Genomic DNA, 25657 nt, shown 5'->3' with positions numbered 1-25657 from the left:
CAGTTTTGTCCTCCACAAACAGTTTTTGTCACACACGCAATGTTTTTATGACACGCGTCCTTTTTGCCGCACAAGAAACTTACCCCGTGGTAATTTCACTATAAGAGAAACACCCATTGACTTTAATACATTTGGACAAAACGTCGATGAGACGAAAAAGTTGCCAAGACAAAACTGTCACTGAGCCAAAAAAAGTCTCCATAAGAAAAAATGCCCAGTGACTTTAATGCATTAGGAATGAGAAAAAATTGTTGCACACCCATTGACTTCAATGTGCTTCCCAATATATTTGGGAGCTTTGCGAATTTTTTGGCGAAGTGGAACAGGACAGATTCGCTCATCACTATTAATTTGTTCTAATAGTGAACTAAAAGCAGGTTTATTTATATTACTGTATATTATAATTCCTTATATTTTTCCCTATAATCCTTATGTTACTAGTGCACTACTTAGTTTTGGTTTTAAAAGAATGAGTTTGTTAATATATACAGTACAATTATAAAGGAAAGTCCCCTGCTTTGTGGCACTGTGCTGTGAATAGAACAGTTTTAAATCTGCTTTAAATTATACTGGGTGCCACTGTTACGTCCTATGAAAAATGTATTGCCACTTCTTTCATTTGAATTCCCACAGAAGTTTAAAGCAGGGACATAATGAGAGGGGGTTAAAACCAATAAGGACAAGAGCACCCTGTGTGGGTCCTAAGGGTGCAATATGCATCTTTAAGCACTCCAGCAGTTATTCACATACCACTGGTAAATGATGTTGTGTGTTTATAAGTTGTGCACCTTACTATCTCAGTCTGTGCCATTTTAGAGATTTTATGTGGGTTTTCAAATATGTATATAATATAAAACGCTTGCATTTATTATCGGAAAGTATTTACATAGGAAGTAAATTATGTATATAGAACCTATTAATGCTGAAATGGCTAGACCTCACACTCTTTTATCAAACAGAAGCATGTATGACCTCCAGTAAATCTGCAAGACATTTTCTTGCTATAGGAAGTCGGCAGTTGTTCTTCATGTCAGCTTTTTGACATGTGGATTTACTTTAGTTCTACTTATTGGTTTTACATCATAAAAAGCCTGTGCAGAGCATGCAACTTGTATAAGAAGGAATCTGACATTATGTAAAACAAAAAAGTGGTTAACTAATAGTGATGGGCAAATTTGGAGTGTTTTGCTTCGCCGAAAAATTCGCAAATTTCCTGTAAAATTCGCTAAACGGCGCCGGCGTCTCGTTTTTTGGACGTCCATTTTTTTTTAATGCCGGCATATTTTCGCGGCAGTTTCGCAAATCGCAGGAATTTGCTGCAAATAAATTCGCCCATCATTATTAACTAACCATTTTATTATTATCTTAAATAATCATCTTCATTTAACTTTAAGAGTAATGTATAAAATGAAACATTGTCAGAAACTAGTTATTCATTCAGCTCTGTAACTATTTTTTTTAAACTCATTTTGGAGAAAGGTGCAACATTCAAAAGATGTTAAAAGATTTAATTACAATCAGCCATAAATAATTACTTAATGTAAACTTAAAAGCAAAGAAGAATGATGCAGCTGCATATAAAAAGCATAGACCATTTAAGTACCTGTGCAAAGAAATAGTTTATGCTGATTTATGCAGATTAGTGTTGAATAATCAGTTCTGGGAGGGAAGGAGATGCTTCAGAATAAGGTGCTGTGGAATACTAACCAGGAATGAGATTTGGACATAATTGCAAAGATCCCTAAAGCCAGAATTGTTCAGATTCAATATGCAATGGATGCAAACAGAGAAGAGTAAGAAAAAATAAAAGTTGTACTGCAAGGTAAAACTACAACTTCAGAATGTAAAGCAAGCAAACATCACTACCATTTATGTGATTCACCTATCAAATTCTGTTTGGGAATCCTTTCTAATATCCATCGAATGGCATTCATCATAACACTATTGGGAGAATGAACTAAATTGTATTAGTGCCAAATGAAAAATACAAAATTGCATTATCAATGCCTTACATTGTGCCTCTTTTTATAAATGGGAAACAAAAAGGTGTAATCATTTGCATTTTTGAGGCGGTTACTCTTTTATTGCACTACAGCTTGTTATTTCACTACAGAGTGCTATGTTTACACTTTGGTTCTATAGTAAAACATAAGCACTGCAAACTGGACAAGTCTCAGTGTACCTTATCTTGGCATTCACTTAACCTTCCCCATAGAAGAAATATGACACCTATAGGAAACTGGAAACATCATGAATAGCTAGGATTAATTTGGTAAAATGCTGCTCCTGCCAAAATACTCTATCTTTCTCATACCATCCAATTAACTTTCCCCACAGCTTTAATAAAGTCTCTACAGTCACTTCATTTAGAAGGGAAGACCCCAAGAATTGCTAAAGCCTTAATGAATAGGCCACTGAATAAAGGTGTAATGGGAGTGCCTCAGCTAATAAACTACGCAAAAGCTTGCATAATAGACCAAATATAAGCATATATTTATATATAACATAAGAAACTGTGGATTCAAATTGAAACTCGTCAGGTGCTTATATTAAAGTAAACTCCTGGTTATGGGCAATAGCCCTAAACCTTAAGTTGGCCCCTCTAGAAACCTCACAATACACCTAAAGAGTATGGAGAGACAATATTGTTTTAGCTAATAAATGCAAACGCAATATACAGAACTGTCCAGTGGAAGCTTTAAAACCTAGAATACCCCATGTGGGTCTTGTAAAATGGATAAATAAGGGTATACCAGTCATAGGAGACCTATTGGGAGGGATGCATTATGACATTCAAATAAATCCAGCACATGTTTCAAATCCCTAAACAGGAGTTCTTTGTATACAGTATTTGCAAATAAGGCATCTTATACAATCATACTAAAAACTAATTGATTTGCAGAAGTTTGATGCAGTTTGGGGCACTTGGGTATCATTTCATGACGAGAACAATAATACAATTGTCATTTAACATAACCAACTTTGACATGTGATGTATAATTGTATGAACATCCTTCTCCCCTCCCTGCTCCACTTCTTCTCTTTTCTTTCTTTTCCTGCTTTCTTCTCTTTAAATTGTTGTTTTGTGTTAACCTAAAATGCAAAAATAAAAACTTTAAAAAAAAAAAAAAACTAATTGATTGTTCTCAACCAAATCCACTTCTACAATTCTTTAAAAGAATACCTAGGAATGCAAACGGTACAGTATATCTATTGTTTGTGATATTTTGAATAACAATAAAACTTTTTGAAAGACCAAATGAATGGCAAAAATGGGAGGCTGACCTTCACTGCACCCTTACAGAGAATCAATGAATTACAGCCCTCTAATGTCCAACAAATCTACTAGCTGCATTACCCATGCAGAAACAATGAGAAAAATCTTATTAAGATGGATCTAGCCAAAATGAGCTCTAAGTACTTTCATGCATGCTGGAGAGGATGAGGTCAACCAGCTAACATATTTCACACGTGGTGGTCATGCTCTTATGTGCAACATCTTGGATCACAGCATTTCATTTTACCTCTATAATTTCTAAAGTACAGTTCCATCCTTCACCAACACTGGCTTTACTGAATTTTAACATGGACACCACCCCCAGACCCACCAGGACAGTAGTGGTCATATTGTTCTATTTCTTTCCACAACTTGAATGCAGCCCCCTGTTTCCAGATCCATATTCTCGGCAGGTGAGTAGCTATTTAATAATTTTCCGGGTTTGGAAGTGTAAGAACTCCTTTTGATTTTGTCTTCATTAAAAGTGGTAATTTTATCCTGGGTTTCTTCGATGCCCATATAAATTGGGAAAATATTGAGTTTATTTTCTGAAAGAATTGTTTAGGTAGTTTTATCGGTATCATTTGCAGTAAATATAATATTTTTGGCATGATCATAATTTTCAAAATATTTATATTCCCAAACCAGGATATTGTCTGAGCTTTCCATTTAGTCAGTAATGCCTGTATTTCTTCCAGAAGAGGAACGTGGTTTTCCACATATAGTTTGTTTGGGTATGGTGGTATTTTAATACCTAGGTACTTAATTGAGTGTGGCGCCCATTTAAAAGGGAAGGTTTGTGCCATTTTTTCTGCCTGAGTTAGTGGTATATTAATGTTTAAGATGTCTGACTTGGCATCATTTATTTTGAAATTGGAGATCTCACTAAACTTCTTAAATTCTTGTATTATGTTTGGTAGGGATATTTCTGGGAGCATTACTACCAACAAAAGATTGTCAGCAAACGCAGATGCTTTATGCTCTTGTATCCCCATTTTCAACCCTGATATATCTTTAGTCTGTAGGATAGCTGATATTAATGTTTCCAAGGTAAGAATGAACAGAATGGGGGATAATGGACATTCCTGTCGTGTGCCATTCAATATCTCGAAGGGTGGTGATAATATCCCATTTACTTTAATTCTTGCATATGGGGACTGGTAAAGTGCCATTATTTTTGCCACACAGTTTGGGCCAAAACCAAACATTTGTAGGGTGAGTTTCAAGAAAGCCCAGTCCATCCTATCAAAGGCTTTCTCTGCGTCAGTTGTTAATAGCAGCGTTGGTGTTTGTCCTTTCCTTCTCTATCTTTTACAAACCCCGCTTGTTCTGGGTGCATCAGGTTGGGAATAATTGATTGTAGTCTGTTAGCTAACATCTTCGCGTAGAATTTCTGATCTAAATGTATTAATGATATAGGCCTATAACTTTCACAAACTGGAATACTGTTATCTGTGCTTCTTGAGCTTGCTTTGGGAAATGTTTACATTCCAAAATGACATTAAAATGATTGAGCATCACCTGTGAGAGTTGTTGTTGTTATTCTTTATAGAAACCTGAACTATAACCATCAGGCCCTGGGCTTTTGTTAGGTGGTGCATCATTAATTACTTTTGTTAATTCTTCAAGTTTGAAGGGACTTTGTAATTGTTTCCAAATCATATCTGGCACTTGGGGCAATTGTAGTTGCTGTAAGTATAATTCTATTTTCCTTAATTTGCCTTTAGGTTAAGGCCCTGTATTCAAGATATATAAAGAATGGTAAAATTCTTGGAAGCATTTGGCTATTTCTGGGTAAGTATGGTGTGTCTTCTGTTTGGAATCCTTCAGCTGCATTATAAAAGTTTTACTTTTTTGATCCTTTATTAGTTTAGTTAGAATCTTAGAGGGTTTATTCCCCAGTTCATAAAAGTCTCTTTTGCATCTCAAGTATGCTTGCTCTGTAAGTGAATTCTGGGGGCACATTTACTTTGCTCGAGTGAAGGAATAGAATAAAAAAACTTCGAATTTCTAATGTTTTTTTTGGCTACTTCGACCATTGACTTGGCTACTTCGACTATTACTTAGACTTTAAAATTGAACAATTCGAACTAAAAATCGTTCGAATATTCGACGCAGGCCCGGACTGATAATCTGTCTAAACGGGCAAATGCCCGTGGTGCCGCTCTGTTTTTTATTAAGTGGGCCGCTCCTGATCTTATTGTCGGGGACTTGTAACTTTCAGTACTCTTAGAAACCCGACCAAGTCCCCTTCCCCCAGCCCTTAGTACTGACTTTGTGGAGCAGTGACACGGATCTTTCTGCAGCTGTGCTGTCTCCTGTACGTCTCCTAACAATCGGCTCTCGGCTAGCAGGCTGCAGTACAAACAGCAGATATGATCAGTGGATTGCAGAGTGAGCACCACATTGCACCGTATGCTGTTTGCATGCAAGCGGGCCATGCCTTGCGTGTTTCTTAAATGTAACATTTCAGGGGCGTACCCATTTGTTAGACTGACGAAGGGGTACACCCCCTGAAACATTACGTTTAATAAGCACACAGTGCCTGGCCAGCTTGCATGGAGTCCTGAGTGCCAGTAATTTTCTTTTTATCACGTATTGCTGAGGGTGCCAATTCCCCTTTTTTTACTGAGCACCGGACCAATTTTGGCATGAGAGGCCAAGGTGTGCTGGTGGGTTTTGGAATTGGGCAGAACTATAGGTTCCATGCAGGATGCTGCCACTTTGTGATTTTTCTAAGTTGGGAAACTGGGCAGCAAACTGGAAAATGAGGTTCAATGTTGATAAATGCAGGTTATGCACTTTGGCAAAAATAATATAAATTCAAGTTATACACTAAATGGCAGTGTGTTGGGAGTTTCCTTAAATGAGAAGGATCTTGGGGTTTTTGTAGATAACAAGTTGTCTAATTCTGGGCAGTGTCATTCTGTGGCTACTAAAGCAAATAAAGTTCTTGTATAAAAAAGGGCATTAACTCAAGGGATGAAAACATAATTATGTCTCTTTATAGGTCCCTGGTGAGGCCTCATCTGGAGTATGGGGGCAGTTTTAGACTTCAGTCCTTAAAGGAGAATTCAACCCATTTGCAAAAAAACCCGTACCCCCCACCCCACGTAGACCTCCCTCCCTCCTCCCCCCAGGCTAACTGCCCCCCCGGGGGGAAATGTCCCATACTTTATACTTACCCCTCGGTGCAGATTCTGGCAGCGGACTTCCTGGCATCCATCTTTCGGGTCCTCTGTAAGCTGAGTGGGAGACCCGCATTTTAGGCCCATGTGCAGTTGGAGCTGTTTGCCGGTTTGGACAACTGTGCATGCGGCAAATTCAACGGAAATTGCCGAATCGCTAGATTCACGTTGGACGTGATGGACTTTGTCTTTTTTCAACTTGATCTAACTGTGTAACAGACCAAAAGGCAGGATGGTACTTCCCTAATTTGCAGATTCCCTTTCTCCCCCCCCCCAACAATCATTGCAGATGAATGCTGGATACAAATCCCCCTTAATTTCTTCTGCCTTATGGTGTTTGTTACTTTACTATGTTCAGTTCCCCAAAATTCCCTTATCAAAACTGTTGCAAGGATTTGGCTGGCTTTCCTCTGTTTTCCCACTGTGACACCATTCACCCTTTTCTTTCCTTAAATAGCCATTCTGATTTTTAACTATCAAAAAAATAGGACTGATATACACGGAATTGTTTTTGTGCCATCTTCCTATGAGTTCTGGGGTGTTATACTCGGAAATGCCTTTGTGCCATCTGTTATGAGTTTTGGGGTACATTATAAATTATATGTGTGGATGAGTACAAAACCATTGTGTGTTTACATGTGGTCTGCTTTGATTTTTTTGCCCGGGCTGCTTTTTACTCCCAGTCCGGCCCTGATTCGACCATTCGATAGTTGAAGTACTGTCTCTTGAAAAAAAAACTTCAACCCCCTACTTCGCCACCTAAAACCTACCGAGGTGCAATGTTAGCCTATGGGGAAGGTCCCCATAAGCTTTCCTATGTTTTTTTGGTCGTAGAAAAATCATTCGATCGATGGATTAAAATCCTTCGAATCGTTTGATTCGAAGGATTTAATCGTTCGATTGAACGAATTGCGGTAAATCCTTCAACTTCGATATTCGCAGTCGAATATCGAGGTTAAATTATTCCTCGATATTCGACCATATGTAAATCTGCCCCTAAGAGTTGTTTTAGTAAGATCCTTTAGTTCTTCTTGTATTTTTCTCAATAATGTTTTTTTATGTGTATTTTCTAGGGTTCTTATTTCCTGAATCAGTGTTTGAATTTTTTGCCCTTGTTCTTTTTTTATTTAAGTGCTAAGTGCTATGAGTTTGCCTCTTGTAACCACTTTTACCATTTCCCAGAGAATTGAAGGGTCTGTTCCAGGTAAATTATTATTTTGTAGAGTGTCCCTTATAGAACTGGCTATAGTATCTCTATTTTGTTTTTTTAGTAAGAGTCTCTCATTGAATTTCCATTGAAAACTTTCTTTCAAAGTATTTGGTATTTCAAGCTTAGTGATATATGGAGAATGGTCTGACAAAATCATTGGACCGATTTGGATATGTTTTACCAAGTGAAGCTATTTCTGGTTAATTAATATGTTATCTATTCTGGAGTAACTGTTCCTAGCATTTGAAAAAAACATATAGTCATGTAGCGTAGGGTTATGCGTCCTCCAAATATCTATCATATTTAACTGGCCAAGAAAGTTTTAATTCTCTTTAATGTTTTAAACATGTGGGAACCATCTATTTTTGATTACTGCTGCATGGGCATTTTTGATATGCGTTTCTTGCAAAAATACTATTTTTGCCCCATGCATATGACAGTTGTTGAGTATTTGAGCTCTTTTTTTGGATTATTTAGCCCATTGACATTTTGGGACCATATATTAAGCTGAATTTGCGTCCCATAATTAGTGATTAGATTCTTGCTAGATTGTCTAGACCTGTTTCCGGTTTTAACATTAGGGTGAATAGATAGGGAAAATAGGATTTTAACTGGGGTAATGTTAAAGAATAAAATCTGATGCATCTTTGAGTGTTTTGCATTAGCTTGGATCTGTTGGGTCTAACTTGTCTTGCTTTTAGTCTTGGTATAGTTGACCACTAAGGGGGGCGGTGGGAGGTGAATCGGGTAGTGGGTCACAACCTATCCATTCCCACTGATCATCCTAATACAACACATCATATACTGAGCATAGTATTATATTACTATTCCTTCTGAACTGTACTTATAACACAACAATCTTAATGCAGAAAGAATTAAAAACAAAACAAAAAAAGAACATTATTGGATAATAAGCAGACAATAAACATCAACCAATTAACCTTTAGTCACAACCACTTACTGTGGTTTTCAGTGTTAATTCTTACACTTGGAATGTGAGACTCATATCTCCCACCATTCGGTGTTCTTTTATTTGGCGTGTGGAATTTGCTCAACTTGTTCCTTGGTGTCTTGGGGGTTCTTTGCATCGTTGAAACATCTTGCCACATGGAATCCATCTCCTGGATGTCTTCATCTGGTTGTTTTCTGTGTCATTCCACCTCGGGATCTGTATGTCCTCCAATTTTTGTATAAAGTCTTTTGTGTCTTCTGGGAATCTGATTACTTCTTGAACTCCCTCTTTATTAGCTGATAAGCTGAAAGGAAATCCCCACCGGAACTGGATCCCTTTCTCTCTAAGTTGATCCGTGGTTTTAGTTGTTTCCTTTTTATCAGCGTAGACAATGATAAGTCCTGTAGTAACAAAATATTATTGCCCTCAAAGGTCAATTACTTTCCTGACCGTGCTTTGGACAAAATTTCTTCTTTCAGCTGGAAGTTATTAATACAGCATAAAATATCTCTGGGGGCTTCTGGGGGGTGCGTTCCGTGGCTTAAATACCCTGTGGGCCCTGTCCATAGCAATGTCCATGTTGGGGTCTCTTTCTAGAATGACATTAAATAATTGATTGTGGGTATTTTATCCTCTCTTTGTACAGTCTCTGGGATCCCCCTTATCCTAATATAGTTCCTTCAACTTCTATTTTGCAAATCTTCTATGTGTCTGTGAAACTCTGCTATTTTCTTTGTTTGTTTGAGTATTAGTTTGTTGTGATGTTTTTGATTACTTACAAGCTTTGTCTGGTTTCTTTCCAGCGTATCTGTTCTAGCTCCCATGCTCTCCATGTCCTGCTTAATACCCTGGAGATCGTTCCGGATTTCTGCCATGACAGTGCAGCATTTCCTTGATATCTTTCTTCGATGGAAGCTGTCTCAGGTAAGTTTGCATATCAATTGAGCTGTCTGTGTCGATTTCAGCCTCCGATTAATTGTGTGGTAGTCTGCGGCTCCGCTGCTCTCTCTCGGTTCGGGCCTACCGGGCGCCATCTTTGCTTGCGATGTAACCCTGTTGTGCTTGCCGAACAAAGCCGAAATGTCTTTGTTGCCCCAATTGCTTTTTTTTACTACCATCTGTGTTGGGCTTATTGCCTTGGGATTTCCCCATGGTATCTGGATTCCAGAATGATCAGTGGGATAAGGTCGAGGGGAGCTCTAAGTTATGCAGCCATCTTTCCCAAGCGCTAGCCACGCACCTCCAGAGTATTGGGATGTTAAACATGAAGTGATCACTAATTGAAATGTTAAAACCCCCAACCTAACCTTTATATTCATTGCCAAGCAAGTCTATATTGATATGCAAACCGCCATTTATTACAAATCTGAAGTAACGCCTTATTTTTAGTACTCAGAGACTCATTTGTGTGTGTAGCCATAACGAGTTGTATGTTAAACATTTTTATAATATTTTCAAAATCTAGTACAAACAGCCTTATAAGGCCACAAGCTAGAAGCAGGCCCGGATTTGCGGCAGGGCCGCATAGGCCCGGGCCTAGGGCGGCAAAAAATAGGGACGGCATGCCGCCCAGCCGCATTATGGGGACGTTCGCGTCCCCGTTCAACCACACCAGCTGCGCCGGCGTTTTTTCGCCGGCGTGCTGGGAAGGTGGGCGATAGGACCGCACGGCCGCCTGGTCGGACCGCGCGGCCTAGGGGAGCCCAGAAATGAAATCCGGTGCTGGCTAGAAGACAGCAAAGAAAACACAATATGAGTATTTGTTAACAGGAGATAACTTTTATTTGTATATCATACTGTGATGTATTTATCAACAAATGATCATATATGATGTCAACATTTTTTTTTGTTTAATAAAAATAATTAAAAAAAAAAGAACTGGGACTCTTGGCTACTATTTGCCAAAAATCAGAATGCAACAACAATCCACTTATACTCTAGCTTTGTTGTGTTACGTTTATATCTGATTGAGTTTGTACCAACAAGTATTCTACTAATAACTGCCAATAACAACTGTCTCTTAAGGTATTTAAGACTTATTTTAGACTTTCATGGATAAGATGCACCCTGACCTTTCTTCTCCCTTTCTCTTCTTCCATTGTTTCTTTTATTTTTTGCACTGTTTTGACTGTTCCTTATTGAGGATAATACATTTGGAACTGCAGCTGTTGTTATTATTCTGTGAGGTTTAACCCAAATAAAAATGATTGAACATAAAAGTATAGGAACTGCAATTTAGTATAAGGAAAAAAATAACATTCTCTAAGCTCAAAGGTAATTCTAATTTGCAGTGTGCCATGTTACTAATAACAAACCCCATTGCTGTACTCATCTAGGAATTACATCTCACATCAAATTGTTTTTTTAGATTACTAGACACTATCACTAACATTCTCCCTAAACCTAACCATTTATTCAGAAACATGACTGAAGTCTGCATAACACAAAACCAAGGCCCTCAATAAGAGAATGTGACCTTTTTGATCTAAAATTTGCACTTTAGAGAAAACAAACGTTTAAAGTTAACTTAATTAAAATTATTCTAATATTTGGAAACCCTTTATCCACAGAAACGAATTGCTAATTTAAAACTGATGTGTTTTTTCTCGGTAAAAATAGAACAGCACCTTGTTCTTGATGATAACTAAACAATTCTAATGGGATTTTTTACAGCTTAAAGGTTTTAGGAGTGAAAAAACACGCTGTATCACATAACAGAAAAAAATACTTATTTGAAAGACCTCAGGTTCCAAGCATTCCTGATAAAATATCCTACATATTCTTGAGAGAAGGTTTATTTACTTTACTGTTCTAATCCATTCCACATACTCAGCCCACTAACAACCTATTGATTTCATGAAAGCTGTGCAACTGGTTCCCACACACCTTGCCTTATGGCAAGTCGTATCTCTCAATTCTAAACAAAATTTTATACAAGATCATGCATATGCAAATATTTATTGAGATTAGGTTTCCAAATGAATTGTCTTATTACTTGTCTCACTACTGGTGACAACTTCTTGTGAACCTTGGTGAATCACTAAATATCAATACACCTAAGGCACCAGATTATAAATCCTATATGATGTATTGTGGTTGATTAATCATTGTACAGATCTGCATGACCCAATGGCATAAGTGAGCCACAAAGGCTCAGATTTCATCACAATATAAAATAAATAATTGGACCTCAGGGAAACAGATTGTAGGTTCTGCTTGCCAAGTTCTGGAGTGCGCTCTATATTATTTGATAATCTGGTTTATTACTTATATTGATTAAATAATTGAATAATTTGGTTTATTGACTCTTTCCCTGTCCCTGGGCATCCTAATCGCTGCCTGCTCTGTGCCTGAACTTTAACTACCAATTTGTTTAACCCTTTTTATAATGTGCTAATCTGCTTGATCTGTTTGTCAACTTATTCTTTGGTTCCTATGTCTTGACCCCAATGCCCTTTTAGACCTGATAATTACTAGACAATTTCTTCCTTGATGTTTATCTTGGTATAAGTGAAAAATATAAGCCTTTTACATTTAGAAGACAGAATCAACAAAAACTCAAATTCTGAATGTTAGTTCCTAAACAACTGTATCAGGTTAAAGTGCTGGATACAGATATGTTGGCACTACATAAAAACAGGACAATAAGGGGCATATTTATCAAGGGTCGAATTTCGAATTGAAAAAGACCAACCAAAATTAAGTCGGTGTTTTTTGGTCGAATAGGTCAGTTTTCGATCAAATAGGTCCGTATTCGGCTGAATTCGAATCATTCCAATCAAAGTAATAGCGCATTTGAAGGAATTTGATTTAGTTTTTTCTCCCGAAAAACTTTGATTTCTCAAAGTCTACCAATTCACTCCAAATCGGTTCTAGGAGGTCCCCCATAGGCTAAAACAGCAATTTGGCAGATTTTAGATGGCAAATGGTCAAAGTTGAATTTTTAAAGAGATAGTACATGATAAATTTGATATTTGAATTTTTGAATTTTTTTCAAATTCGAATCGAATTTGGACTATTCCCTAGTCGAAGTACACAAAAAATAGCTCGAAATTTGATTTTTTTTTCAATCCAAAATGCACCTCGACCTTTGATAAATCTGCCCCTAAGTGTTAAAAATCTGTCTATGAACACAAACAAAACAAAGGAAATAGTTGTTGACTTCCGGAGACCACATGGTGATCATTCTCCACTGTACATTGACAGATTTCTGGTGGAAATAGTCAAGAGTACCAAATACCTTGGGGTACATCTGGTGGAGAACCTCTCCTGGACCCTTAACACCAGCTCTATAGTGAAGAAGGCACAGCAGTGTCTCTACTTTCTGAGAAAGCTGAAAAAAGCCCATCTTCGACCATCTATCCTCACTATCTTTAACAGAGGGTCTATTGAAAGCATTTTATGCAGCTGCATCACTACCTAGTATGGAAACTGTTTTGTATCGGATCGCAAGATCCTGCAGCAGATGGTGAGGACAGTGGAAAAGATCATTGGGGTCTTGCTTCCCACCATTATGGTTATTTACCACAAACGCTGTTTGCAGAAGGCTACCAGCATTGTTGGGAATGGCACCCACCCTGTATATGATCTCTCTACCCTCCCGCCATCCGTAAAAACACACTGCAGTATTTGGGCGCGGACTTCCAAAATTTGCAATACCTTTTTTTCCACAAGAAATCGGGCATCTCAACTTCCAAGGACTGAACTGAATATATTTATAAGGAACTGTATAAACCTCTGAAATATTTTACTCAAATGTATGTCTACCTTGCCAAGCAGGAGCGTGTGTTAGGGTTGTTCACCTAAAAAACTCACACTTGATGTACCTCATATAGTCTTATGTGTACCACCATGGGTTCTGGAGGAACGTTATTTCGTTTCTACTATGCACTGTATTACTGTATATGGCTGAGATGACAATTTAAATCCGCTCGAACTCCACTTGAACTTTAGGAATAATAATGATATAGAGTTCCTCCTGGATTGGAGGAAATGTGTAAGCCTTCCTTAAATATCCAATAGCTATCTATATAACAGTAATAATAATAATATAGTTAATAAAATATAGTATCTATCTTCCTTATTCAATTATGTGACTTTTGGTTCTTGGAGCATGCCTAGTCCATTGTGAATATTAGGGAAGTGCTACTATTTAAACAAACATTGCATCAAACATATAAAAGAATATATTTCTTGTACATTCCTCCATTCTTTTTACAATCAATTAAATTCTCTGCAATTACACACACTAAAATTCCAGGTATTTTCCAAGTAACCCTTTTTATTTATTGTAATTAAAACATCAATAAAATGCCACGTCTGTCTTATTTACTCTTGATGTGTTTGATCAAGCTGATTCATCTCTAATTACATACATTTTCTTGGGAAGAGTGTCTCCTGAGCAACACAAAGACAGTCTTCATTTACTGTGTCCATAAGTACTAAATGCAAGAAATGCAATGTACTGAATGAACAAATCTGTCTTATTTCAATAACACTTTGATCTTTGTGAAATCCAATTAAATGAGATATCCATAAAGAAACGCACCTGTTTTGACTTCAGCCATTGCAAGCTAAAAATAGCATCATCACCGCTATGTTGACAGAGAATTTTTCAGTTTTCTGACATATATATATAAAGTAAAATGTCTCTCCTTATTTAATAAAGTAAAATGAGTAGTGATGGGCGAATTTGTGCCGTTTCGCTTCGCGGCAAAATTCACGAAACGGCGAAAAATTAGCGAAACTGCGCCGGCGTCTCGTTTTTTGCCGCAAATTTTCGCGCCGTTTCGCAAATTTATTCGCTGGCGGCAAACCACGCAAATTCGCTGCGAATTCGCCCATCACTAAAAATGAGTTGCAAATATATTTGTGTTCTCTTGTTCACAAAACAATGATATTAAAGGGCATATTTATGATGCTGTGTAAAAAACAGCAGGATAATACACCACACATATCCAGGCGTGTAAGAAACAAAGTAAATTTCGTATGCGTTTTTTTCGTATGCGTCGGAAGCCATGTAAAATAACGCCATCAAATATGGTGTTTGCATGGCTTAAAATTACACACTTTGATAGATTCTCCATTTATTTTACACAGCTTTTTACATTGTTTTTCTCTGCAAATTTAGTTTTACACAGCATAATAAATATGTCCATGAAAGTCATCTACTGGCCTCATGCTTTGAAGATGGTTCCATTTTTAGATACAGTTTCAGAGTTTGATCCTCTGGTATGACAGTAACATAAATGTTTGGGGTACCATCTTGAACTAGCTGGGGCTGCTTTAAAATGTTTTTTTCCTGGTATGGGATCTGTTATCTGAAAACCCGCTATCCAGAAAGCCCCTAATTATGGGAAGGCTGTCGTAATCATATAATTCAAGTTTTTAAAATTATTTTCTTTTTCTCTGTAATGATAAAACAGAAACTAGTACTTGATAACTAATACTAAACTATAACTTATATAAAATTATTCCTCATTGAAAGCAAAACAATGTATTTTGTTTAAATAATGTTTTGATGATTTTTTTTTAGTAAAGTTAAGGTATGGATATCCAAATTACAGAAAGATCCCTTATCTGGATAAACTTGAGGTCCCAAGAATCACAGGTCCCATACCTCTAGTTGTACACAATTAGCTTGCAGTATGGGGAGCTGATGATTCATAAATTACACTAACCTGAACCACCAGGTAATCATGTATTTTATATTAAACAAATCATCATGATGCCACAGTGATCCAGCAATCTCAATTATGTATTAGTTACCTTTTATAATACAAGCTCAGCTTTATTAGAATATTGTGTATAATTTCCTGTGTACAAGTTCATAAATCAATTGCCGTGTTCAGTACAGTACAGAAAGCGTATAGTTTTAGTCAGGTTATAAAGTCTACTAAAGTGTGTAAACTACCTTGTCCCACCAGCCTGCCCAGTAACCAGATCCTCACACTCAGTCATATAAGCAGGACAAGCAGTTGATGGAAGGACTTAAAGGGGTTGATTATATTATTAGTGTTGAGCGAAAATTTTCACCAGGATTCACTGCAAAAAGATGTCCATGCACTCAAATTGTTGCGTGTCAAAATAAAAATTGTTGCCCATAGACTTCAATGCGTTTTGCAAATTTGTCACCATTTTTGAGTTATTTAGCTTTTTTTTTTTTTCAGCTCTCCAGTTTGTCATTTCAGCAATCTGGCTAGGTTCCAAATTAACCTAACAACAATGCAACAATCTCTCCAACCATTTGTTTTTCTGCTTGCAAGGAAAGCCAAAACTCCCATATTATCATTTTTCAAAGCTTATTATTTAGGGGCCGATTCACCAAGGGTCGAATATCGAGGTTTAATTAACCCTCGATATTCGACTGGGAATTAAAATCCTTTGACTTCGATTATCGAAGTCGAAGGATTTTAGCGCAAATAGTTCGATCGAAGGAATAATCCTTCGATCGAACGATTAAATCCTTCGATCGAACGATTAAATCCTTCGATCGAACGATTAAATCCTTCGAATCGAACGATTCAAAGGATTTTAATCCAACGATCGAAGGATTATCCTTCGACCGAAAAAAATTAGGAAAGCCTGTGGGGACCTTCCCCGTAGGCTAACATTGACTTCGGTAGCTTTTATGGGGCGAACTAGGGGGTCGAAGTTTTTTCTTAAAGAGACAGTACTTCAACTATCGAATAGTCTAACGTTTTTTAGTTCGAATCCTTAGATTCGAAGTCAAAGTCGTAGTCGAAGGTCGAAGTAGCCCATTCGATGGTCGAAGTAGCCCAAAAAACACTTCGAAATTCGAAGTTTTTTTACTTCGAATGCTTCACTTGAAGTTAGTGAATCGGCCCCTTAATGTGTGCACTTTTTTTTTTGGGACCATGGTTAGGTGTATTACAAAAGCAGGCATATGCATTAAATGCTGAAATTATTTGTTCTTTTGTTACATTTAGTGACTTTCTGAAAAATATGCAGACAATAAAGCAGAGACCATTTAGAAGCATGTCAAATTGAATGGGAAAATGTAATTAGTTTTTAATGAAACCCTTTTCTCCTGGTTTTTGTGCTTAGTGGCAGTTTATGGGATGTTATTCCTTCACACTTCAAAACCAGGCAGGCTGCCTTATCTAATTGAGCTTGATGGTAACATGAACCATTGAAAGCACAGCTAAAACTACTTCCTTCATTGTCCCTGCGTTCTTTTTTCCCATTCAGTAAAATTGGACATTATCTACTTTAAATTATGGTAAAATAATATATGCATTTAGCAGGATTACATGTACTATTTTTGGGAAATGTACATCAGTGGTGTGATTAGTATAGGCGTTGGTTCTTTCTCTACTATACCTGTATATATTGTGATAGAGTAACCACAAAAACGTGGGAAAAGGTGTGTTTATCCTTTAAGATCTCCATAGTGGGAGAGGTAGGAACCAAGATGGGTGTTAATAGACAGAGAATATGTTCTCTGTTTAAAGGCTTTGGTGGCCAGGTCCTGGAAGTTGGAGTATTCTGGAAAGAACAGGCAAGCCAGGTACTCCAATCCAGAAGTCCAGCTCACGGATTAACGCTCACCTTCCACAGGAAGGCTGTCCTATGGAAAGGTATTTAGTTCTAGTGAGCCTGTTAGGGAGCTCTCTCAGAGCAGGACACAGAGCAGGAAGGACACCTGCCTGTGTGAGGAACTCCCAGAAGGGCTGGGGGTGCCATTTGCTACTGCAAGGTGCAGAGAGAGGAGACCAAGTGACAGAGGGTCTGTCTGATGGAGGAAAGCCAGGAGGCTGAGCAATCCCCCAGGAGATTCATGAGTACAGGGGTGACCCATACTTATGTGTTTGCTTACTGGTAGTCCGCAAGGGGTCCAGTTTAGTAAGGGAACGCTTTATGTGTGAAGTTAGGATTTATTTTTATAATTTGTTTTGTATCCTGAAATGGTCACCCCTGTGTGTAAATTAACTGCCTTAAAAAGGAGAAAAGTGTCTGTTGTGGATCAGAAGCTGCTACTGAAAGTCTGCTCACAGGTGCAGGTTAATTAAAGTGGCTAATTGATTCAGCTTGTATATGCAGTGCTCAGAGTGCAAAGATGGGCAAGAAAAGCAGAAAAGGTTCTGTGAAAGCAAAGTGTTTGCTGTGTGTCTTGAACTGGTAACCTACATCTTGCAATGTGATGGGGAAAAAGATGGTGGCATCCCTACTCCCACTGGTAAAGGTATTAGCAAATCGTGAGAGTGAACCCTTGGTGGGAAGTGTGCCAGTTATAAAGACAGCATGTGCTGTAGCCTCTCGGGAGGTTGATGCTTCCACTGCATACAAAGCAAAAGAGGTAAAGTCGGCAGCTGGAGTGCCCACAAAATCTGTGGTAAAAGAGGCTGAAAGGAGCGATCAGCCTGAGCAGGTAAAATACATTGAAAAGTTGAAAATGATGTATGCTGAACTGGCCAAGGCTTTTAAAGAGAAAGAAAGCCAGCTTGAACAGTGCCAAAGAGAGGGGGTGACACTTAAAGAAGTGCACTCTGTAAAGGTCCTTGATCTGGAAAGATAAATACAGTCTCTAAAGGGGAACCTGGCTACAGAGATTGAGAATAATGCCCTGGAGTCAGAGGGTAAAAGAAAAGTCATAAATGTGTTACAGAAGGAGGTCACTGACCTGACAAAGAGGCTTGCTGAGGCCTCAAACCTTCACAGAGAGACGGCTGTGAGAGAGGAAAAGTGTACGGAATTAGCCCAGGTAAATGCACCACTGCACACACATGTAGTAAATTTGCAAAGGCAATGTACAGAATTGACTGATGCCAAGGACCTATTGGCTGACGTCAAAAAGAGTCTGCAGGAACAGCTGAGAAGAAACACTGCAGAAAGAGCAACATTGAAGTTAATGTTGGATGACCTTTCCAAGTCACACCGGTTGCTGGAGAAACAGCTGTGTGATGTGAAAGCCCAGAAAGCAGATCTGTAGAGTAGCATACAGGTACATGCCAAATATATGGAGCAGCTTCAGGCCAACTAACAGCCACTCAATCAGAAGGAAAGTCTCTAAAGGATCAGAACTTTGAGTTTAAAGCTGAGAGAGATTCTCTGCAGCAAAGACTTTGCATGTTATAGGATCTGGTGTTGCATGAGACACAACACCAAGGGATTAAAGGGAATACACACCTTTTCACACATTGTTTTGGTCACTCTACTACAATATATATATATATATATATATATATATATATATATATATATATATATATATATATATATATATATATATATATATATAAAAATAAAAAAATCCAAAGAGTAAAGGTGTACACTAGGATTTGAAATAGTATTAATCAATAGAAATCCAAGTGCAGGACAAATCTACAGCAGTTTTCTTTGACTGCAAAATCTTTTATTGGGAATGTGCAAAACACAACATGTTTCGGGCTAGGCCCTTTATCAAGTAGCCTAGCCCAAAACATGTTGTGTTTTGCACATTCCCAATAAAAGATTTTGCAGTCAAAGAAAACTTGGGAGATCGACACAGGATACCCCGCAGGATAACCAAGCAATAAAACGGTGAGCTGCAGTCCATCTCTATATTTAATAGATTGAAATAGTATTAAAACTTCCTCTTTTATTGTTTACATTAAAAGAGGAAGGTCTAAGACCTTTTTCAAGACCCTCAGCCTTAATTGGTAGCACCTGGGTCTTCGGCATCTGTGGACGGTGTGTGCTGGCACTTTGGATTTTGTATATATATGTGTATATATATATATATATATATATATATATATATATATATATATATATATATATATATATATATATATATATATATATTGATTTTGCCGAATAAAAATTATTTTTTTAAAATTTTTACGCAAGTTATATTCCAGATCTTGTGTTGGAAAGGCATCAATTATATATGACATTAGACATAATGACATAATAATGACATTAGTGTCCAATTGATGTAATTCAAAGGTTCCTTTTGGTGCTCACCACAACCTGCAAAGGAACATGTATGGGCACAAGTACATCTCTGATTATTGTAAATGTGCTCTAAATTTTTATTCTAAAATATTGCAGTTGCACTTGCTATCATAAATATGCCACCAATAGTTTTACAGCACTGAAAAGTAGAAAACTACCAAAAGAAAAGAGCTTCCAGAATGCCATTAATCCATGGATTTCCTACTGAAGCTGTTTTCCTGATGTGAAACATCTCTTAAATGGTTCTATACTTTACACTATCCTGTTTTTATACTTAGCGGCACATTTATTAAAAGTTGAATTTCGAATTCATGTGAGTTTTTTGAAACTCAATTAAAACAGAATATATTCAAAATTAAACTGAGGGTTATTTAGAAAAAAAATCAAATATGTAAAACTTGGAAGAATATTCCGACCTGAAAACTCAACACAAATTTGAATCAAATTCAACTAAACTCGATTCGAGTTTTTTCTCCAAAACAAACTTGAATGTCAGGAAGGCTGCTAACATATCCAAATTGGTCCCTGGATTTCTCCCATTGACTTATACATGAGCGCGGCAGGTTTTAGATAGCGAATAGATTCATTTAAGTTCGTAAAGGGCCAGAGTGTGATAAATCTCCAAATGTGAATTAGAATTAAAACTCAAGTTGAGTTTGGATAATTCACAATTCGAATTTGAAAGTTGGAATCATAAAAAAATTGAAAATTAAAATTAAAATTTTCAATTCAACCCTTAATAAATTTGCCCCTTAAAGCTAATTGCAATTGCATTTTTTCACTTTCGAATAGAGCATTAAAACCTTTCCTAAAATTATCTGCTTGTACAACTGCTTCAGAATGAGAATTTCACATCTTCATAGTTATCACTTTTAAAAAATCCTTTTTGCGTCTTGAGATTTTTAGATGGAACCTCCTTTCTTCTAATTAAAATGTAAATTATAGACTAAAACAAATAAAGAAAGTTGATTACAAAACAATAACAAGAGCTGATTTTATGGTCCCCTTTATTGATGCACAAATTTTTCTTTTTCTTGCCAAGCATGGATTCACAGCAAAATTCCATGTTTCATCATCAGTGAATTTCCTGCAAAAATTTGCAGTGATAAAAACACAACAAACACATAAAACATACACAAAAACATCCATTAGCTTCAATATATTTTGCTTTTAAAAGTAAACCAGTAAAAAGCCAATTTTAATTTATTTGTGCGTGGGGAAAATGCTTCAGAAAAAACCTGCCCATTGACTTCCATGCGTTTAGCAAAGTTTTGCCATTTTGCAGATTTTTCTATAGTTTTGCAAATGTTTCGCTTGCTACTAGTCCCTTTACACTTATACATAGTGATCATATCCCCTTTCAATGAAGCACCTTTTCTGCAGTGTAAACAAAACCAACTTGACCAACCCTTCCTCATAACTAAGACCTTCCATATCCTACATCAACTTACAGTAGTTATTCGGACTTTCTCTATTCTATTAATATCATTTTTAAGCACTGGAGATCAATATCTTGCTGGCCCTTAATTTTACAGCTACAGTATTTTTTATTATCTACAAGTACCCCTAGGTCCCTCCTATCTCCATCTCTTAATGCAGCCACACTCTCAACCCTGTATTTTGTTTAAGCTTAATCATGGAGGGGGGTTACGCTTTCAATGTTTGCTCTTTTTGCCTTTCTGATTTATCCTCACAAAAGGTATATACACTGTAGTATTTATAGATTCTAAAAGAAGTATCTACCTCTTCAGATTTTTTTAATTATTTCCTCATTATTCGTATAAACTGTTCTTAATGAATCAAGGAAGGGAATCCATTTCCAACAGTGTATGCCAGACTACCTGTTGAAGTTTTGAATTTAAAGGAGAAGGAAAGGTAAAAACTAAGTAAGCCTTATCCGAAAGGTCCATCTAAATATACCAGTAAACTCCCAAAGTAGTGCTGCTCTGAGTCCCCTGTCAAAAGAAACACTGCATTTCTTTCCTTCTATTGTGTACACATGGGCTTCTGTATCAGACTTTCTGCCTTCATCTTAAACCTTATTGCCCTGGGCAAGAGCATGCTCAGTTTGCTCCCCTTCCCCCCCCTCCCTTCTCTACTGTAATCTGAGCCCAGAGCAGGGAGAGACTCAGGCAGGAAGTGATGTCACACCATGTTAATCCTGCAGCTCCTATCCTAAACAAACAGAGAGCTTCTAGAGCTTTTTACTCAGGTATGGTAAAACATTCTACAGAATAAATATAGCATTCTAGCTTGCACTATTGCAGCTAATCTATTGGCAATAAAATGCCTCCGTAACTTTCCTTCTCCTTTAAGGTGCTAATGTTTCTTTTGTTGAACCAATGTATGTTTGTTTTTAAAACACGTGGAAGCTTAGTTATTAAAGGTCATATTTAAATGGTTTTTAAGGTTTTTGAAACTACTACTAAGTTCACAAACTCTAAAACCACAAATGTCATGGAATGTATTAAAAGATCCGAATATAAAAAGTACAAACGATGCGATTAAAAATAGGAATACCTCAAAAACCTCTAATTTGAAGGTTTGAGTTTTTCAGACAATTCTGGAAAAAAAAATCTGAAAAGTCTGAATTGATTAAAAGTGGTCCAAAAAATCAGCACAGCTCCCATTGACTTCTATAGGACCTCGAAAACTTTTACTTGGCAAAGTTTTGTATTACAGGTTTTTGGTGGTTTTACACGTAATAAATAGGGATCACTAGATCCAATATAGCATATATAAAATTGACATTACTAACAGTACAGTAGCACCAGTCGATGTCTGCATAATTAAAATGTTCCATTATTAAGGTTTGCCCCAAACTTGCAGCCTTTTCTATTTATCTACAAGAGTGGGTCTGTCGCATATTCCTACAGTTAATTTGCCTGTTGCCCTATACTCTGTGAAAAATTCAGCCTATAAGTCTTCAGCCCTCTCAACTTCCACCAAAATGTCTTCCTTTATGCACTGGGAACAGGAGTGTTTCAGGGGCTGCTGCTACCGCCTGCTCCTCAAGCACTGCAAAGGAGTTAAGCATGAAAGATTATATTGTGGATTAATCCTTTTAGTGTCAGCACATACAGCATCTTTAAAATGCAGGTGGTTGCTGGGGCACCTGCCTAGCAACTGTCACATACATGCAGAGATACATACTGCATTGGTTACTGAAATCTCTTCACAGCAACAACTATACAAATATAATAAGGTATATTGAAATGCAATCATTTCTAAAGAAATCACACCCAAAAAATACTGTGCATAGAAGAAAGTGCATAGGCGCTCATAAGTTAAAATAAATAATATTGAATAAATTATAAATATAAAAGCATTTGGATAGAAATATGGCTTGAATACATAAAATTGTGCATTAAAATTGTGTATGTAAAATACATTGCTTGCAAAACATATAAATCAAAATACACTTAACAATAAAAGAACAATTGGAAGCAGCAAAAACTAATAAACACTAAAAACAATCAGGTTCCAGGCTTCGCAAACTCAAGATCTCAAATAGTCTGTAATGAACGGTTTCCAGGACATCGCCCTACCAACCACCAAATGCATATAAAAGTGTAAGCAACACATTATCTGGGCTCCCAGGATTCCAACCATTACATATACACAACAGCTCAAAGTGCAATTGGTTAATTGGAGGAAATCTCCCCAAAAACCATCATATATATATATATATATGTGTGTGTGTGCATAAGTACAAATTATGTACAAATTATGCTCATGAATAGTCCTCTAAGGGGCAGATTTATAGAGATGTCGCGAACTGTTCGCCGGCGAACTTGTTCGCGCGAACATCGGGTGTTCGCGCTCGCCGGAAGTTCGCGAACGTCGCGCGACGTTCGCCATTTTGGGTTCGCCATTGTTGGCGCTTTTTTTTGCCCTCTCACCCCAGACCAGCAGGTACATGGCAGCCAATCAGGAAGCTCTCCCCTGGACCACTCCCCTTCCCTATAAAAACCGAAGCCCTGCAGCGTTTTTTCACTCTGCCTGTGTGTGCTGAAGAGATAGTGTAGGGAGAGAGCTGCTGCCTGTTAGTGATTTCAGGGACAGTTGAAAGTTTGCTGGCTAGTAATCGTTTTGATACTGCTCTGTTATTGGAGGGACAGAAGTCTGCAGGGGTTTGAGGGACATTTAAGCTTAGGTAGCTTTGCTGGCTAGTAATCTACCTTCTACTGCAGTGCTCTGTATGTAGCTGCAGTGGGCAGCTGTCCTGCTTCTGATCTCATCTGCTGACTGCTGCAATAACAGTAGTCCTTGTAAGGACTGCTTTTATTTATTTTTTTGTTGTTTTACTACTACTACTACTACTACTACTATAAGAGCCCAGTGCTATTAGTCTAGCAGTGTTGGGGAGTGGGACTGGTGTGCTAATCTGCTGCTCCTAGTAGTTCAGCAGCACCAACTTTAATTTTTTTTTTTTAATATTCATTTTTTTTTTATTTTACTTTTTTTATTTTACTACCGCTGTAGTAGTGTATAAGTTGACCTTTTAGGCATTATTTGCCCTGTAGGCATTATTTGCACACTGTTTTCTTCAACCCGCCATCGAGCTGTGTGACCTTGTTCACATTCTGTCTAAATATCCATAATATTACCGTCTCCAGAAAAAACACCGGAGTCACTTTTTTCAAGCAGCCATAATATATTTTACGTAATCCGTATCCACCGCTGTAGTAGTGTATACGTTGGCCTTGTAGGCATTATTTGCACACTGTTTTCTTCAACCCGCCATCGAGCTGTGTGACCTTGTTCCCATTCTGTCTAAATATCCATAATATTACCGTCTCCAGAAAAAACACCGGAGTCACTTTTTTCAAGCAGCATTCATATATTTTACGTAATCCGTATCCACCGCTGTAGTAGTGTATACGTTGGCCTTGTAGGCATTATTTGCACACTGTTTTCTTCAACCCGCCATCGAGCTGTGTGACCTTGTTCCCATTCTGTCTAAATATCCATAATATTACCGTCTCCAGAAAAAACACCGGAGTGACTTTTTTCAAGCAGCCATAATATATTTTACGTAATCCGTATCCACCGCTGTAGTAGTGTATACATTGACCTTGTAGGCATTGTTTGCCCAGTTTTTTTGGCCGCAGCCACTGAAGCACAGAGGCCAGAAAAAATATGCCATATAAATGCTGAAAATAGTCATTTTTTGCCATACGTTGACTCAACGTATATGGCAAAAAATGACTATTTTCAGCATTTATATGGCATATTTTTTATGGCAACTGTGCTTCAGTGGCTGCGTCCAAAAAAACTGGGCAAACAATGCCTACAAGGTCAACGTATGGCAGTTGTTTAAAGAGAACAGTAGATTACTAGCCAGCAAAGCTACCTAAGCTAAAATGTCCCTCAAATCCCTGCAGACTTCTGTCCCTCCAATACAGAGCAGTATCAAGCAGATTACTAGCCAGCAAACTTACTATCATCTGTCCCTGAAATCACTAACAGCTCTCCCCCTACACTATCTCTTCCAAGCACACACAGGCAGATTTTTCAGATACATTTTTGCCCTTGATCCCCCTCTGGCATGCCACTGTCCAGGTCGTTGCACCCTTTAAACAACTTTAAAATCATTTTTTCTGGCCAGAAATGTCTTTCTAGATGTTAAAGTTCGCCTTCCCATTGAAGTCTATGGGGTTCGCGAACCGTTCGCGAACCGCTCGCGTTTTTGCGCAAGTTCGCGAATATGTTCGCGAACTTTTTTTCCGACGTTCGCTACATCCCTACAGATTTATCAAAACATAAGCAAGAATGATTTGTAAAACCTTGAATAGTCACAATTTAGCAAAGGAAAAATGTGAAAAATTAAATGAATGCAACTTTTCTTCCATGAAAAAAAAACCACAACCGTGAATTTCCTGTAACTTTTTCTTTCTTAAATAAGAAAGTGCCTATGGCAGAAAAAGCAATATCAGGTTTTTTCCCTCAACCCGGTATTCCCCTCAATTGGTATATTGGCTTTTGTATCTTTGGAAGCATGCTATCTTTTTTTGAACAACAGAGTTCCAGCATTTAACCATCCTGCTGCCTGAACATACAACATACAA

The 25657-nt window shown here is 37.5% G+C and overlaps 1 long non-coding RNA gene across 1 annotated transcript; it reads left to right on the top strand.

Annotated features, from left to right (window-relative positions):
- Positions 1–5002: 5002 nt before the first annotated feature.
- On the top strand, positions 5003–14102 carry LOC121394082. The gene is made up of 3 exons (XR_005961497.1): positions 5003–5071; positions 9431–9551; positions 12834–14102. It is a non-coding gene; the product is annotated as an uncharacterized LOC121394082 (long non-coding RNA).
- Positions 14103–25657: the final 11555 nt, after the last annotated feature.

Source organism: Xenopus laevis, chromosome 5S (genome assembly GCF_017654675.1).
Source record: "Xenopus laevis strain J_2021 chromosome 5S, Xenopus_laevis_v10.1, whole genome shotgun sequence".
Classification (NCBI taxonomy): Eukaryota; Metazoa; Chordata; class Amphibia; order Anura; family Pipidae; genus Xenopus; species Xenopus laevis.
Note: the sequence above shows the minus strand (reverse complement) of the source record. Positions and strands in the feature narration are given on the sequence as shown.